Consider the following 13,634-nt stretch of genomic DNA (forward strand, 5'->3'; position numbering starts at 1 on the left):
GATATGTTTCAATATTATTCCTTTGAGTTGTGACATATAGGACTGGGACATTCTAAGAACATTATGTCATCATATGAAAATGATGACCGTGACTATTTTCCTATTTCCCTTCCTATGCGCGAGATGAAAATTGTCGATATTCCATTCTGAAAAAAGGACAGTTTGATTATATAAAATCATTATCTTATTTATTAATCAAATAAGCCTAATGAGAGCACAAAATCTGTTAATATCATGGCTTGAAAACTGGACATTTAAAGCACATTTTGTAATTATGAATAAGATGCATGATTTTCAACATTCAATACGAGCGCAAATCGCAAGCCGAAATTTTTGATAAACGGTCATAAGTAGTTTGTTATGAAATTAATATTGAGATATGCATAACTCACCTATCAAAATTCGAGCGTGCAGTGCTAGCTGATACGTTTTGACAATGTGACCTGAATAGGGATATTTTGAGAACTTTATGGAAAACAGGAAATTAATAGGTACCTGACAAATTGAATTGAAAATTTTGATATTCAGACCATAAAACAGAAACTTTTACAGAGCACTTTTTAAAAATCAAATTGTAAATCAAACAAAATAATGGAAGTTCGAGAGCTGTAATATGCTTTGTATATTAATTTCAAAATCTGGTAATTTAAGCTCCATATTGAGCAAGATATGTAAATCACCAAAAAGGCAATGCCAGTGCGAAGCGCGAGCGAAAATTTTATAATAGTGTGACATGAAAGATTTTAAAAATTATTTTCCAAGTCTTCCCCTCATCTTATTTTATTCACTCGTCTTCCTTCAGTTTCCCCTTCTTGTTTTCTCCCCTTTTTTACTTTTTTTTTCTTTCCCCCTTTTTCCTTTTTTTGCTCCGCCAATAGGGGGGGGGGGGGCGGGCCCCTCGATTGGGCCCCTGGATCCGCCTATGTATCTGAAAATACTACGTATCTTTGATCATGGACCTATCGTAATAGGTCCATGCTTTGATAAATTGTATCATGTTTTTAGTTAAGTATATTATTTTTAGTTCAAGAAAACAGGGGATATTGCCAACCGCACAGAAAGTGACACATTTGGTTAAAGCATAGAGCTAGCTCCATGGTTAAAGAATACAGAGATACGGAAGTTGGGTGCATTTAAGAAAATGGGGGCATGCATACCTGTCTTCAGATACTATGGATGTATTGGTTGCTTCATTTTTGTTTATTTGATTAATACAGAAAGTTGTACCAGAGCAGGATGTATAGTGTATATAGATGGATGTGTGGGTTTTGTGATTGGGAAGGGGAGGGGGGGGGGGGAATTGTGGGTGGTGGTGAGTGTGTAGGGACGTTTTAGGCAAAATAACCTTCCTCTAATTAACCTTTGAAATAATCTTTTATCCATTTTTTTTCTTGCACTATTATGCGCAAAAGAAATTATTTCTATTCTGTTCAGGGAAAAATCATCTTTTACAAAGTCTTTTTGTTGTTGATTGATATATTTTTTTCTCTGCTTTCACGAGAAATTGGGCAGTTAACATGGTTAATTCATTTGTAATGATCCTGAAAATGTGTAATCTCATCGGATATTGATATATTTTTTTGCTTCGTATACTGTACAAAATCTTGATTTGTATGAATTGTGATTATTATCCATATTGATTTGAAAGAGGAAGAAAATAAAAAAGTATCTAAAACAAAACAAAAAGATAACTGATTATTTTGGTGTGGTAAACTTTTCAAATAAGTCAAAAGGGGCACATGGACAAAATCTGATTTTTGTGGCTAAGCCCTATTAGTATTTTATCGCTTGACTCCCTTGTACACCTAGGAAAAAAAATTTTCCACATTTTTACGGTTCGGGAACTCAATTTAAAGAATATATTATTCCTAAACTTTGAAACAAATCCTTTAAAATGAAATCGAATTTAGCATCTACATGTTTATCTTGTAGCTCGTAATGATTGAGGTGAGTTCATCTTGGATAATGGATAATGCAAATATTATCTTAATTACTGTCATTTTGGCAAAAGAAATGGCTTCTTTATAAAGTAAAGTGACAATTTGCTGACTCAACATTAGTGACTGCGAATCATGAAGATAAGGGGAGATCCCAAATTAAAAAAGTGAAATATTTTTGAATAAAGAATAAATTAATATTTGAAAATTGTTATCATTTTTAAAAAAGATCTATGACCCCTGTATTCGAGGAGTGTAAGTGAAAAGAGGACCCCGGCCCTTTTCTCTCTTTGTCACATTTTATTTTTTTCCAGAAATTATGATTACTGTTAGATCAGTCGCTGCTACATATAGCAGTATTTCATACACATATTTTGGCAAATGCGTGTATAGAAACCAACTTTTCACTAATCTAAAACAATGTCAGGGAGTGAACATATATAAAAGGAAACAGACTGATTCTCGGGAATGTTAAAGTGATACGAATTCACACATGAGAACTTTTTTTTTTACTGCTTGGGAGGGTTAACAGCTTGGAAGTGAAGCCTTAATTTCCTGCCTTTTTATCATTTTTTTTCTTCCTCTTATTTGATATTTTCATTTCCTCTCTATGTCTTTTCTTTAAGTTTTCATCCCACTTTACTCCATTTTTCTTCTCTCTCCGAGTACTTTTGTTTCAATTAAGTCAAATTCATAGGGTGAACATACCTTTCGTTCCAAATAAGGCTCTCTCTCTCTCTCATTTCGTTCTTTCCTACTTTTTCATTCTTCCTTATTTTGGGGAATATGCATGGGAATGCAGGGGGGGGGGGGCTTGTTGCCATGGTCTACCTTAAAAAAAATCATAAGAAATAAAGAAAGTAAAAAGAAAAAAAATATGATACTATTTTCAGAATATTATGTTAAACTTTCTCAAAAATTATTATTTTGTACTAACGAGGTCAAATTTTTCGCTCGCTCGCAGCTTTTTGAAAATTTTGATCCATACGCCACGCCAGGAACTCTCAAAATTTTGGGATCCATTACACTTCTATGCAGGATCATATCGGCCCAAAATGGGACCCCATAATTCTCTAGCTTCCTTTTCAATAATTCTTCCCTTTCTCCTTTTCTTCTCTCACAGTCCTCTTCCCAATTTATACTCACTTCTCTACTTATTTGTACAAGAGGCAAAAACTGGTAGGCCTATAATTTTACATTTAGTGAAAAAAAATGTCACAACTGACAGGCCTATATAATACTCTTAATCGGGAATGAAACCTTTGGAACAAGTAGACTTGTGTCGAAACAGAAAAATCAAAGAATAAGAACAAAGAAAGTTTGAGAAAAATCGGACAAATAATGAGAAAGTTATGAGCATTTGAATATTGCAATCTCTAATGCTATGGAGATCCTCCCGTTGGCAACGCGACAAGGATGTGTGATGTCACACATGAACAACTTTCCCTTTGATGGACTATAAAATACCCTGAAAATGTGTCTTTTGCTTTTTCGTATGGTGATACAAACTCTTTATCCATGATGTATTTTTTTAAAATCTGTATTACATGCCCTCCTACATGTCCTATAGAAATAATACATGTTCTACTGATAGATGTAATAAAAGAGGCAATTTAAGTGAAATATATACTAAAGAAATGGGGAGAGTTGTTCAAGAGTGACATCACACATCTTTGTCGCATTGCCAATGTGAGGATCTCCATAGCATTAGTGATTGCAATATTCAAAAGCTCATAACTTTCTCATTACTTGTCCGATTTTTCTCAAACTTTCGTTGATCTGTTTCTTTGATTTTTCTGTTTTCACACAAGCTATCTTGGTCCAAAGGTTTCATTCTCTTTTAATTCCCTTCTTTTCCATCTCCATTTTCTTTTTTTTATGTTATTTTCCTTTATGCTCTCTATTATCTATCTCTTTTAATTGCTATACAGGGGTGGAGTGGACCTAAATGTCGGGACGAAGACATTTCGGCTCGGATTTTCTTGTTGAAATACTCATTTTCTCCCCTAGATTTTTTATGAGGGCGAAGTAGGGGGGGGGGGGAGTTGCTGGGCGTTTCGCCACGGTGTCTTTCTTCCCCTCTCCATTACTCTTTCCTTTCCTCATTACCCTTTGTTTCCTCTAAATCCTCCCCTCGAACCTTAATGGCTCTGTTTATTATTTTTCTTTTGTAGGGACCGGTATCTGCCAGTGTCTGCAACAGTGGCGTACCTAGGATTTTCCACAGGGAGGGGGGCAAAACCGTCCGCCAAAAAAGTTGACAAGCCAACAAAAAAAAAAAAGTCTTCAAGATCGTCATGGGGGCAAAAAAGTTTTCAAGCTCGTCAGGGTGGGGGGGGGGCAAAAAGGTCTTTGCAGGGATACGTCCTTAAAGTTTGCTTGGGTTGTGGCTCGTCAGGGGGGGGGGGCAGACTGCGCCCCCCGTAGGTACGATAGTGGTCTGCAAACACTACATTGCAGCCTTATTGGTATGGTATATAGAGGTATCTGCGATTCGTGGTGTGTGAGGGTGGGTATGTGTGTTTAGGGGTCTTTTTCAAAGTAAAAGAATAAGACCATGGAGCTTTAGCAGAGGAAACTAGAAATCTTTGGACACTGGTAATGAGATAAAATTCAAACATTCTTGGTCTTAAGTAGCGGGAAGGGGGGAGGCAATACAGGGACAGCCAATACGGATTGTCAAAAGATCTCTTTACTGACAAATTCTTATTTCATGTTTATTTTAAAACAAAGCTTGTTGTTGAAAACCTGAAAACTTAATGCAATATAGACCAATGAATTTTACATTATCACAGTTTATAAGGAATACATCGTTACCAGGTTCCAAGGAAAGAAGCAACCATAAATCTTGCAGGAAAAAAATGTTATCAGATCGGGTCTATTCGCTTCCTCGTCTTTATATTCAACATTACTCATGCTCTTGCCCCCATGGACCTATTACAGTAGTAGGTCCATCATTATTTTCGAAGACAAGACCGCTCATTGTGTTGGGCCAACACAATCAGACAATGAGCGGTCTCGTCTTCGAAAATAATGCCCGCATAAAAATGACCTTTTAGCCTTTACTGGAGATTCTGAAAGAAATACATTAAACCAATTATAATAAAGAAGTAATTGCCTTTGCACTTTGGATAATAAACTGTTATCGATTTTATGAGATCGTAGAAAATGACAACACAAATAATACACTTTCACAGAACACAAATGATATAAAAACAAAGGATTAATAAAGTGCTCGAGCGGTCTCGTCTTCGAAAATAATGCCCGCATAAAAATGACCTTTTAGCCTTTACTGGAGATTCTGAAAGAAATACATTAAACCAATTATAATAAATAGTAGACTTGTTAACTGCAAAAAAAGGGCTTACGGCTGCATTTTTGAGTACAAATGTCCCACTTGGCACAAATGTTCCTTGAGTCAAAAGAAAAAGATTCATCCAAAGAGACACGCTGTATCTATGCAAATAAGCAAGTAATTTGCATAAATTTGCATATTATGTCGATATAGTAAAAACAAGTAATTCAGAATAAATATTTCAACAGAACTGCCCTAAAATTTGAAATAAAGACTTAGGGTAAGACAGGGAAGAAAACTGTCATAAAATAATTGGGATATCCTTGTTTATTATTACCTAATTTACATAAATTATGCAAATTATAATTTAAAAAAGAGTATTTTTTCAAGAATCCTGAACTGTTTTAGAAATAACGGCAATTAATACGAAATGTCAACATTCTACATGAAAGAGAATATATTAGCGAAAACATCGATATGTTTCATGACAGTATTAGTGTCTTAATTTGCTTAGAAAGAGGGCAAATATGTCAAAATGTATGACGTGATATTGCGCTAAAACGAGACCAAAACATCCTCTATGTCACAGTCACACTCACGAATCGGACAATAAAGCGATCAATGGTATGTCATTCGAGATAACACAATCTCAACACAGTAGCTTCCATCGGCTTCTCGTATCGCTTTTGTTGGTGTGTCTGCCACACCGTAATCTGTGATACATACGGGCAAAATGCATTTCGGTATCGGTAAAACACTATTAATTTTGTTTTATTTGTTTCTAATTGGTTTCTCTTGGAAAATTTACAGGAGATATTGCTTTGCAGGTTACTGCTTAAATGAAGCTCTGGCACATGAATCATGACGAATGTACCCCACATCAATCCATATTTTAACTTTGTTAAAATTTATGTCTTTTGGAGACCCCGAAGTGGCAAAACTGCATTCCCCCGCAGCATTCTCGCTACTTTACAAAACCAGTTTGACTTGTATTATCGACTTGGAAAAGACAGATGTATGAAACATCAGTGAACATGTTTCCTGAAGAGAGTTTTTTTATTATTTAAGCCTATACGTCCACGGGAGCCCTCCGAATTTACTCCATCCTCTCTCTGTATTTCGACACTAAATAAAAAAAATTTTGTGTTTAAAACCACCGGCAAGGCAAGTTGCGTTTTTGGTATAATAAAGCAACTTTTATATCTATATTTCATATTTATCTATATCAATAATATTATTAATGTTATTATTATTATTATTATTGTTCTGCAGTTTGTAATAATGTTCTAGCACAGTAAAGGCTATAACCCATCAGGAGCATGCCTGGGATACCCTTTTCCCTTTTGGTTTTATGTATTCAAAAAATAGTTTATTGTCTTTAGAACTCTTAAAAGATTACTTCTCTTTGTATCAGGGGCGGAAATTTCTCCCAAAAGGTAGGGGGACAAGGGTCTGGAAAATTTGACAAGCAAAAAAATGAAACGCTATTACATAAAAATTAAAGGTCATTTTGACGAAAATATATTTGACAAGCAAAATGTGCTGCGTGTGTTATTCTCGATAGATAGCACCCCCTGGAATTCCGGCAGATGTGACAAAACGAAAAAGAAACGTTACCCCAAAAAATCATTTTGTAGTGCAATCCTTTTTGTTTATTTCCTGTAAAATTTATTAATGTAAATTTGAAAAACGAAAAAGGTTCAATGTAAAATTTTGGTCCCAAGAAATCAAACAAGCTTCAGCCTCTTCCAAGTGCAAAGGCCTCCTCTATATAATGTAGATGCTGCCTTTAATAAGTGCCCTTTTCCAGATGAGGGCTTCATTTAGACGATATTCTAAATATATATTGTCAAAACAAAATAAACGGTTTTTTTGGCAACTTCGACAGGCCACCGTCACGTACACGAACTTATATTATGAGAAATAAAACAATGCCTTCTATGTTTTTTTTTCAAGAGGAGAACGCAAAGAGGCTTTACTGTGTGTAGTAGAAACAGTGGCGTAACTACGGGGGCATGGGGGGGCACGTGCCCCCCAATCGGCTGGCCAAAAAAAGGGGGAAAGGAAGAAAAAGCGGGAGAAAGGAAGAGAAACGTAGTGGGGTAAGAAGAAATTATGTTCATTATAAATGTTATATTATATTATAATTATGTTATATTACATGAAAAAGCATTTTTTTCAAACTTTATGAAACATTATTTGCTCACAGGGCCTATGACTTTATTGTTCCTGGTTCTGGCATATACCGTTTAAAGAGATAAATAATCCTGATGTACTAAAACCTCCTGTTTTCAAATCATTACTGTACACCCAATACATTACCTCGCAATTCGAGTCATAATTTTTTCATGTAGTGACATTTGCTATTTTTTATGACTACTTAAATTGATTGCCCTATTTAAGGTCTAATATAAATCATTTCCTGTCCGTGCTAACGTTCGCATTAGTTATTTGGTGAGATGTCTACTCTTCAATGAATTTATAAAATCAGTCCTTAAAATGTCTAGTTTTCTGATCTCAATATAAAAAATTTTCAGCTCGCGCTTCGCGCTCGCATCATTTGGTTAATGAAATACGTACAGTCTTAGTGAATTCCTGCAAACAAACAAGACTTAGAATGCCCCTCTTTAGGTCTGAATTTCCGAAATTTTCAGCTCGCGCTTCGCACTCGCAGTATTTGATTAGTGAGATGCGTATGATAATCATGATTACCATGTCTCCAAAAAATGCTTAATGTGTTTATATGTAATTGTAACAAAATCAACAAAGGTTGGTACTAGCATTAGATGACTTTGCTGAGATATGTATAATCTTAATGGATTCCTAAAATATATTCCCCATTTTGGGTCAATATATACAAAAATTTCAGCTCGCGCTTCGCATTGTATAGCGAGGCAGGTACATATCATGATTACAAAAAAATTGCTTATAATGTCCCTTTTTAGGTCTGAATATCAAAAATGTTCAGCTCGCGCTTCGCGCTCACATTATTCAATCAGTGAGATACATATCCGTTTAATAGCACTGCATGTCCTTAAAATGTTTCTATTAGGTCAGTATACCTAAAAACTTAGCGCGCTTCGCTCCCTAAGTGACTCGATTTTTTTGCTGGTGCCCCCCCCCCATTGCCGTGGCCCACGGTACGTCACTGAGAAGAAATGTATCTTTCTTCCGATTGGGCTCTCAAAATATTTAAATTCAACATAGAGTGGAATCAATAAAGGGCCGTGTGGCTGTTCTTCAATTTACCACAGCTCCTCTACATGTCAATTGAAGAGTATTTTCTCCTCAATCTATTCCAAAGTAATCTTTTAAGAGTTCTAAAGACAATAAACTATTTTTTAATACATAAAACCAAAAAGGGAAAGGGTATCCTAGGCATGCTCCTGTTGGGTTATAGCCTTTACTGTGCTAGAGCACTATTACAAACGGCCGAACAATAATAGTAATAATAATTATAACAATAATAATATTAATAATAATTATAAAAATATCAATAATGATGAATGTAAATATAAAGATATAGATATAAAAGTTGCTTTATTATAACAAAAAAACGCAATTTGCCTTGCCGATGGCTTTAAAACAAGATATTTTTTTGTATTTAAAGTCGAAATACGGAGAGGGGATGGGGTAAATTCGAAAGGCTCCCGTTGGCTTAAATAAACAAAAATATTTTTTTTTCAGGAATCATGTTGTCTGATGTCTCATACATCTGTGTTTTCCAAGTAGATAATACAAGTCAAACTGGTTTTGTAAAGTAGCGGGAATGCCGGGGAGATGCAGTTTTGCCACTTTGGGGTCTCCAAAAGATATATATTTTAACAAAGTTAAAATATGGATTGAGGTAGGTTACATTCGTCAGGATTCATGTGCTTCATTTAAGCAGTAACCTGCAAAGCAATGTCTCCTGTAAATTTTCCAAGAGAAACAAATAAAACAAAATTAATAGTGTTTTACCGATACCGAAATGCATTTTGCCCGTGTGTATCACAGATTACGATGTGGCAGACACACCAACAAAAGCGATACGAGAAGCCGATGGAAGCTATTGTGTTGAGATTGTGTTATCTCGAATGACATACCATTGATCGCTTTATTGTCCGATTCGTGAGTGTGACTGTGACATAGAGGATGTTTTGGTCTCGTTTTAGCGCAATATCACGTCATACATTTTGACATATTTGCCCTCTTTCTAAGCAAATTAAGACACTAATACTGTCATGAAACATATCGATGTTTTCGCTAATATATTCTCTTTCATGTAGAATGTTGACATTTCGTATTAATTGCCGTTATTTCTAAAACAGTTCAGGATTCTTGAAAAAATACTCTTTTTTAAATTATAATTTGCATAATTTATGTAAATTAGGTAATAATAAACAAGGATAGCCCAATTATTTTATGACAGTTTTCTTCCCTGTCTTACCCTAAGTCTTTATTTCAAATTTTAGGGCAGTTCTGGTGAAATATTTATTCTGAATTACTTGTTTTTCCTATATTGACATAATATGCAAATTTATGCAAATTACTTGCTTATTTGCATAGATACAGCGTGTCTCTTTGGATGAATCTTTTTCTTTTGACTCAAGGAACATTTGTGCCAAGTGGGACATTTGTACTCAAAAATGCAGCGTTCAACCTCTTAACAAGTCTACTAAAAGAAGTAATTGCCTTTGCACTTTGGATAATAAACTGTTATCGATTTTATGAGATCGTAGAAAATGACAACACAAATAATACACTTTTCACAGAACACAAATGATATAAAAACAAAGGATTAATAAAGTGCTCGTCCAACAATAAATTATGATTATGACACAGTTTTGGACGAACTTTAAAAAAAGCATCTTACAATTTTATACTGAGGGCATAAGTAGACATAGAAAATGCTATTTATCAAAATGAAATCCAATTCGTAGCCAAAAGCTGAATTACATGAATTTGTACAGAGTAAAATTTCAATATACATATAATAGATGATAAAAATATATCAATGATATTATAGGGAAAGGAAGTACAGACAGGAAGGTATGCAAAAGAGGTAGTAATTTAAAAAAGAATAGAGGAGATGATAAGAAGAAGAAAGTTATATAATATTGTAAAATAAAGAACATTTTAAACATTTATAATAGTTGAGCAATATTGAAAGAATGATATTAATATCATGTTAATTTGGAAAGAGAGGGCTGCATAAACAAGACTTGTATTTGGAAAAAATTATTAAGAAACATTTTCTTTAAAGCATATCACTCTTGGGCTACTACACAACTCAGTCAATTAATAAATATTCACAGAAAAGTTAATAAACATGTGGAAAGATGTGTTATTTTCCTCAACACCATTAAATTGACAGTGTATACAAATGAAAAAATAAAAAAGCTCTGTTTTGAGCAACTGGTCCGAATATTTATATCCTACTGGAAACAACGGGACATAAAACAAGACATGTCATTGGTTTTTCAGTTATTAACATTAAAAAAATCACTTATTCTACTCCACAATTTAGAAAGAACACTGCTTTACTCAATAAAACAAATAACTTATGACATGTTTACCCGTTATAATGTATATACTAATCCGTAATGATAATAAGAATAATGCTTATAACTGAATAATAGGAAATAATAATAATAATGATAATTGTAATGATGATAATAATGAAAATAATAATAAAATAATAAGAGTAATACTAATAACAATAATAATAAATGATAATAAAACTTGGTTCCTTTAAAGCGCATATTCATATCTCCCAGGCGGATATTTTGTAAAACAACAACAACAAAAAACCCCGTAAAATTATGAATTTGAACCATATCATGAATATTGAATTGTTGAAATTTAGTCAGTGGTTTAAAGCTAATAGATTGACATTGGATATAAACAAATTAAACTCACTTTATTGTGACCTTTTTACGATTTCGAACACACTTAACCTCTAATTAAATGATCTATTTTAATATGACCTTATTTACTTTTGGAAAATACCCGTTTTCTTTTCTAGTTTATTCAATTATTTCAGTCTGTTAATGCTCTGATGGCGTCCCTTTTCCTTTAGAAAAGTGCTCCTATTAGATGATTCTGGAAAAAAAAAACATTTTAAATTGATGGATTTCACTATTATCTCGAAAAATACGAGACGGATGCTCTTAGAAACAAAACGCTGCATGCGCAGAGGAAAACAGAAGTGTGTTCAATTCTACTGATATTTAGTAAATTTGTTCAAAGTCTGTAGGCGATTTGGGAATCTAGTAATTGTTTTCTATCATCAAACAAGAAAGTAGATGTTTTAGAACAAATGCAACAAGTAGTACTTCATAAAATAATGGGAATTACTATAATCAGTAATGATATTGTACCTTATACAATGACATTTACCATGATGGTTTCCAGGTTTGATGGTGTTTTTACTCGTACGATTTTGATAGACCAACATTCAGAATAGAGACCATAAGAAAAAGTAGATAGTAGGGTAAATTTGGTTAGATTTCTCGTCCCTTCAGGATTCCGCTAGATCATTACCACCCCTCCGTATTTGTATTAAATTTGTATTAAGTTTCACGAGTCATGTGAGCATGTGAGGATGTGAGGGGTGGATAAGAAATAGTCTCCCCTTTGTTTTAGGATAGTTTTTTTTTTCGAAAGAAAAAGTGCCCTCCCAGCTAATACAAAAACATTGACAAAATATCATTTAAAATTTTGGTCAAACAAAACGTTTTAGGGAAATGTTAAAATCATATGAAAATGTATGGTTTTCTCATTGCTATAAAACATTTCCTAACGTTAAGCTGCAACATAAAAAAACATTTAAAACATATTTTCCTAATGTATTTTAATAATATTTTCAAAATGTTGTCACGATATCTCTGATGTTTTAACTTAATGTTCTAAAAACGTTTTTAGTCATTTCTAAAACCATACATTTTAATATGATTTAAACATTAAAAAAATAATGTTGTTTATGTTTAATGTTTGAAAATGTTATTTTAATAATGTTAAGAAAATGTTTTTTGCAAAGATGATATCTTCCTAATGTTTCAAGTGAATGTTTCCAAAATATTATTTGGATTCAAGTTCAACTCTACCCCACAACCCACATTGTCCTATATCACATCCTATATCCTAACCTATTCCGATCCTAGTCTAAAATCTATACTACTCCTATCCAATGAATCAAGTCATCGAATTCCTATATATGTGACGACTTTCCGATACTCGACAGATTACGGTTAATAACAATTTTACATATTTAACCTTGAAAATTTCACATATGAATAATTTATTTTTTGAAAATGATATGGCAATCAAGCTACATACTTTTGTGAAACTTTTAATGGCCGAAACAAGAACGTAAACATAAAGGCGTTAATTGTTATATTATACCCCTTTCATAAACCCAAATATGCGGATAATATCCGCATAATTTAGTCATAAAATCGGAGCGGGACCAGTGTTATCCGTATTATTTCGATGCTGCAATTATCCGCATAATAGCGGCATCGGGACCAGGTGGGTGTTTCATAAAGCTGTTCGTAAAGTTACGCACAACTTTACGCACGACTGGAACCACTGGCGTAAATCCCGGGGGGAGGGGGATTTCGAGGAGGGGGGGGGGATGGCCTGTACAATCATCCCCCACTTTTTACGAAAGAAATGAAAAAAAAAATCAAAGAGATAATTGTTTTATTGGTGAAAATTCTTCCTAAAATACCGCTAAACAAATAAAACAATATTATTGAATCATACAATGCAAATAAAGAGCCAGTTCACCATTTCCAAACGAAATACTTATGTCCTTATTATAACATTGAAGAGAAACCCCCGTTTCTTCCCATTCATCAATGTTGGGGTCTTTGGGAATGGGTTCAGATGGAATGTCAATTTTTTTTAATGTAATCTCTAATAAAACCATTTCGCGCTCGCATCATTTTGTTAATGAAATACGTATGGTCCTAGTTAATTCCTACAAAGAAACCTTAGAATGCCCCACTTCAGGTCTGAATTATCTAAATTTTCAGCTCGCGCTTCGCGCTCGCAATATTTGATTAGTGAGATGGTATGATAATCATGATTGCAATGACTACAAAAAGTGTTTCATGTGTTCAGATGTAATTCTAATAAAATCAGCAAGCGATTGGCACTCGCATTAGATGACTATGGTGAGATATGCATACTCTTAATGGATTCCTAAAATATATTCCTTAAAATCTCGCTGTTTGGGGTCAAAATATACGAAAACTTCAGCTCGCGCTTCGCGCTCGCATTGTTTCTGTTTCTGTTTAGTGAGACAGGTACCTATCATTATTACACAAATTTCATTATTATGTCCCTTTTCAGGTGTAAATATAAAAAAAATCAGCTCGCGCTTCGCGCTCGCATTATATGATCAGTGAGATGCA

This window comes from Lytechinus variegatus, chromosome 1 (genome assembly GCF_018143015.1).
Source record: "Lytechinus variegatus isolate NC3 chromosome 1, Lvar_3.0, whole genome shotgun sequence".
Classification (NCBI taxonomy): domain Eukaryota; kingdom Metazoa; phylum Echinodermata; class Echinoidea; order Temnopleuroida; family Toxopneustidae; genus Lytechinus; species Lytechinus variegatus.